Source organism: Larimichthys crocea, chromosome XXIV, assembly GCF_000972845.2.
Source record: "Larimichthys crocea isolate SSNF chromosome XXIV, L_crocea_2.0, whole genome shotgun sequence".
Taxonomy (NCBI): Eukaryota; Metazoa; Chordata; class Actinopteri; family Sciaenidae; genus Larimichthys; species Larimichthys crocea.
The window spans coordinates 16,028,810-16,034,809 of NC_040034.1; positions in this window are offsets into that span (position 1 = coordinate 16,028,810).

Sequence of the window (6,000 nt, forward strand, 5' to 3'; positions counted from 1 at the left end):
ATGGAATTTACCTGTCAGTCAAGTAGTCACATTGTTAATTATGTGTAACTTTAGGTCTTAATATCATCTGAACGGGTGAGTTAAAAAAAGATTCACCCCCCTCACAGTTGTCAACCAAAACTATTTTCTGTACCAGGCTGTAAACATGTTTATTTCTGCTGTGAAGTTGGGCATTTTAATACGGCCACTTATGGAGACTGACTCACTTCTTCAGCCTGTCTCAAGCGATCTCTCTGGGAATTACAGTTTTGAACACTTCCACATTGGCTTCATTTCCCAGCACCGGAGGCTGCCGCTTGTTGGTACATGGGGTACGCGCTCTTCCAGGTGAACTACCGGGATGCCCTGTTGAGCCGCATTTTGTAATAAAGGTGCATTTTGTAATAAACATCCAAAATGTAATAACTTTTTCATTTCATTTTGTAATAAAGCCGCATTTTGTAACAAACTGCCGCATTTTGTAATAAATGGCCCCAACGCATTTTGTAATACATTTTGCCGCATTATGTAACAAGTTATTACATTTTGACAAGATTATTACACAATGCACTTGCAACTTTTTTATTTTCTAGGAAATGTAATAACATGGTGCATTATGTAATAACAATTCTAAAGCATTTGTTTGTTAATTGTATTTTATTTTACTTTAAAGTATTTGTAAAAGCTAGGCCTATTATTAGTATCACTGTATTAGCCTAGTAGCAGTACTTAGCAATTACTATCAGTACACTATTCAAAGGTTGCATTAACAGAGAATATTATTGGATATTGCAGATTTTTTGCATTTGGTAATAATCTTGTCAAAATGTAATAACTTATTACATAATGCGGCAAAATTTATTACAAAATGCGTTGGGGCAGTTTATTACAAAATGCACCGTTATTACAAAATGCGGCTCAACAATCTTTTCTCATGATAACATTTTAGTTTTTAAACAAAATCAACAGGAGCATCAGTTCAATGAGTAACTCACTCACAACTTGAGGAACCAAGACAAGTGGAGAGATTTCCGAGCGGTCCCTGAACTCCTCGGCAGTAGTTGACTGGAGGGGATGGAGCTGCGACGCTGGTGTTGTTTTCTCCGCCACACATTCATGTGAACTGTCAACCCAGCCGGAACGACGTGAGCTGCTCGGGACCTCTGCATGGGGAAACCACCCTGAATGGACTTACACCACCACCACACAGCCGAAAGAACCTACAAATAATAATAATTATAATAACAACAACAACATACAGATGTTGCTCCATTTGGCCGTTTACAACCAGACATTAAAAAAGCATGAATTGGTTAAAAGTGAAAAAGTGAAGCAGTCTGCAGCAGAGAGAGAGAAAACCTGGTCAGTGTTCTCACTGTGCTGCATTATTATAAACTAATGAACTGTTTGTGACTCATCCAGTCGTTCTCTCTCTCTCGCTCTTCAGCTCCTACAGTTCTCATGAATTACTTCTGTTGTAGACTGTTGACTGTGGAGCTGCTTTAACATAGAGTCATACTAGTTTAATGTTATATGTGGAAAAAACTGTTCATAGATGCAAAGTTTGTTACATTTAAGATGGATTAAAGAATGTTAATTAAACAACATGAAAACACCTGTGACGCAGAGTGATCGTGGTTAAATTGTGAATGTACCGTCATACTCTATATCAGCACTCATAGACGACTCTCATTCAATCAATTACTTGCTGTTGTATTTATAAAACAAAAATAAGTTCAGGCTGCTCCCATTCAGCAGATCATCTTCAGACGGATCATTTTTCATCATTGTCATAGATTCTGACAGCAGAATTAAAACTTTAACCTGGGCTCGATCAAACCTCTGCGTATCGGTTATGTCTTATCAGAGGTGTGATCCAAGAAAGAGATGATGAGATGAGCAACTGAAAACCTGGACACATTTGATCTATAGTTTCTATTTGAATTTGTGAACCTGAAATTTGAAATTCAACCACATACGTTAAATGAAGATGTTTGTTTCATCTTTTTAATTCAGTTTATATGGCCTTTCTTTTCTTCCATACTAAACACAAAGACCAGAAGAACAACCTTCTAGCTCTTCGTCTTGCTAATCTTTCACAAGACGTGTTTCACTAATAATGTTTTTTAAAACAATATGTTGATGCTTTGCAGTATTGTTATTTATTTTGCTTCAGTTTCTTGGCACATTTTAGAAAAAAAAATCTTCTGGTTTGAACTGGTGATTTATTTTTCTCTTAGTTTGGAAACTACCTATGCCACAGACGGCATTGGTGCCTTACTGTTTTTCACTCAGCACCTTGTGTCACAGTGTCTTAACGTACTTGTAATGTACTTTTACTTCTGTAGTTCAGGTTGAGTTTGATTTGTAAAAATGTCTTACAGATTGATTTATGATAGAGAGAATTTCTATGTGATGATATTATTGTTTAAAAAAGAGAAAAAAAGTGCTTGTGTTGGAGCCGTTTTTTCTACCGTATCTCTCTCTGTCTTTGTGTGTGTGTGTGTTAACATACTGACCTTTCACTGGCGAGCTACACTCCAGTATGAACAAACTAATGTGTATCGTGTTGATCCATTTCACACTTTTGGCATGTTGCAGCTCAGCACCCAGCATTGCCATAGAAACGACCAACAGGGGCGCAAAAAACCTTATTTGTCAGTGTTTAACATCAGTAATTTGAGTTTATTTCTTTAAAAATTAAAACTGGGAGAATTCTATGAGTCCTACAAAGTTTGTGTTGGAAAGCACATCGCCTGCAGCTCTCATGGGGGAGTGTTAACCTGTACAGCTGAGGCTCATTTGCCCTGTGCTACTGAAACTGTTGAAAGTAAAGAATATTCAAGGCCAACAAATGGTTTTGTAGAAAATATGGCAGGTCAGACATTTTTTACACATTACACACTTCACCTTGTTTGTCTTCTTTTTAAGAAAGGGGAGATAAATCTCAAGGCATGTTAGGAAGCACGTATGAGCACTGTTTCCTCTTAGCTGATCATTTTGTCACACAGCACATAATAAATTCCAAGCCGTTGGTTTTTGTTCACTCTGCAGGCTTTGTTGTGTTGTGGTCTGACTGATTGATGTCCCTGCTTTGTGTGATCTCGGCACATACCTTAATCCTTCTTTTGTCGTTTTAAGCTACTGGAAGGGGGGGGAAAGGGTAAAGAGAGAGAAAACAAGATCAGGATATAAGGTTTTTTTATTTTTTAAATTAACTGTGTTCTCCAGCACATTCCACAGCTGAACACAGAAACAAGCGCTCAGGGGGAGAAATGCTGGAAAATAAGATTCAGTGGCTGCTGTGCTGAATCAAAGGGGAAATGCATGACAGATGAGAGAGGCTTGCTCCCTCCCCTCTCTTTGTCGTCGACATCCCTGCAGAGGAGATCTCCAACACACAACCAGTCTAAAAAAGTGTTAGATTGCATTCAGGTGCTGTAGGAAATTTCACAATTATGTATTCAGTGCACAGGACCAAACAAAGCAGCATTCATGTGACATTTCGGGGACCAACACAGAGGTAAAGCAGGTAAAACCGGTGATTTGGGGGGGTGTTGATGGCTTGATGGCAGTAATTGTGTGTACAAATATGACAACTTATACAAAACAATTAAACTGATTAGCCCTTGACATGAAAATAAACTCATTCATTTAATCCAATCACAATTGACTGACAAAAAAATTAAGCAGAATCTATTAAAAACAGTTAATCGTCAACATTGATTACACAAAAATACCAAATATTTGATGCTCCCAGGTTCTCAAATGAGAAAAATGGACTGCATACAAATTTATTTTGGTTTTGAATGATGCCGGACAAAACTAGACATTCTTGTCTTTCCACAGATCACACTGTTAATTATTTAATTGATCGAAAATTTTTCCATAACTGTTTATCCTCATCAGGGTCACATGGAGGCTGGGGGCAAACCCAGCTGGCATAGGGCGAGAGTGGAGCCCCGGTCAAGTCCCAGTTCCTCCACAGGGCTGACACTTAGAGACAAACAACCATTCACACTCACATTCAACACCTACGGCCAATTTTGAGTCACCAATTAATCTGTCGTGTAAGTGCATGTCTTTGGACTGTGGGAGGAAGCTCCAAATCTGTGAGGCGGCCAGGGCTAACCAATATTCAGCATGGTAATCGATAATTTAAAAATATACCAGATGCTACCTTCATTTTTCGATCAGTTGGTTTGATTTCTTTCTGCATGTATTGCTTTATTGGATAGTGACAGCTGGAAAGGTGGACAGGAATTCAGGGTAAGGGACGGGGGATGACATGCAGCAAGGGTCCCCCGGCTGGCATCAAAACCTTTTGGCTGCAGTAAGGACTTCAACTCTTGGTACACAATGACAATAAAAGATTGGACAGAGCCTGGTGCATTTCTGAAGCGCTGAGCTGCAAAAATGCACTGCTGGCCACTGCCATGTTGGATATACTGCTTCTTCTCCTGGCTAATTTAAATATCTGCAAAGATGTGGATCATTGCAGGCCTAATGATGCCTGGGTGCTCTAATAAGTCATGTGCAATGGATTTACCTGTCAGTCAAGTAGTACATTGTTAATTATGTGTAACTTTAGGCCTTAATTCATCTGAACGGGTGAGTAAAAAAAAAAATCACCCCCCTCACAGTTGTCAACCAAAACTATTTTCTGTACCAGGCTTTAAACATGTTTATTTCTGCTGTGAAGTTTGGGCATTTTAATACGGCCACTTATGGAGACTGACTCACTTCTTCAGCCTGTCTCAAGCGATCTCTCTGGGAATTACAGTTTTGAGCACTTCCACATTGGCTTCATTTCCCAGCACCTGAGGCTGTCGCTTGTTGGTTCATGGGTACGCGCTCTTCCAGGTGAACTACCGGGATGGCCCTGTTGAGCCGCATTTGTAATAAAGGTGCATTTTGTAATAAACGTCCAAATGTAATAACTTTTTCATTTCATTTTGTAATAAAGCCGCATTTTGTAATAAATTTTGACCGCATTATGTAACAAGTTATTACATTTTGACAAGATTATTACACAATGCACTTGCAACTTTTTATTTTCTAGGAAATGTAATAACATGGTGCATTATGTAATAACAATTCTAAGATAGTTTATTTGTTTGTTAATTGTATTTTATTTTACTTTAAAGTATTTGTAAAAGCTAGGCCTATATTAGTATCACTGTATTAGCTAGTAGCAGTACTTAGCAATTACTATCAGTACACTATTCAAAGGTTGCATTAACAGAGAATATTATTGGATATTGCAGATTTTTTGCATTTGGTATAATCTTGTCAAAATGTAATACGTATTACATAATGCCGCAAAATTTATTACAAAATGCGTTGGGGCAGTTTATTACAAAATGCACCGTTATTACAAAATGCGGCTCAACAATCTTTTCTCATGATAACATTTTAGTTTTTTAAACAAAAATCACAGGAGCATCAGTTCTCAGAACTCACTCACAACTTGAGGAACCAAGACAAGTGGAGAGATTTCCGAGCGGTCCCTGAACTCCTCGGCAGTAGTTGACTGGAGGGGATGGAGCTGCGACGCTGGTGTTGTTTTCTCCCCCACACATTCATGTGAACTGTCAACCCAGCCGGAACGACGTGAGCTGCTCGGGACCTCTGCATGGGGAAAACCACCCTGAATGGACTTACACCACCCACCACACAGCCGAAAGACCTACAAATAATAATAATTATAATAACAACAACGTTTTTTTTAATTATATATATATATATTTCTTGAGGAAAGAAAAACAGCTGTTTATATTTACCACCGTGGAGAGCGCGGGGGATGATGCTTCGCGCGGGTGTAGTGAGAGAAACGCGCGCGCTTAATGATTAGTATTTTAGCCAAGTAGCTAATTAACTAGTAATTACATAAGTGGTATTTAAACCGGCGGTGTGGTTCAGCGTGTCTGCTTCTGTCGGCTAAAATTAGAACAACGCGCTGCCAGCCGAGGACACGGTAATATTTATTCAGTAGGACTTTTTTTTTTTTTTTTTTCCTTT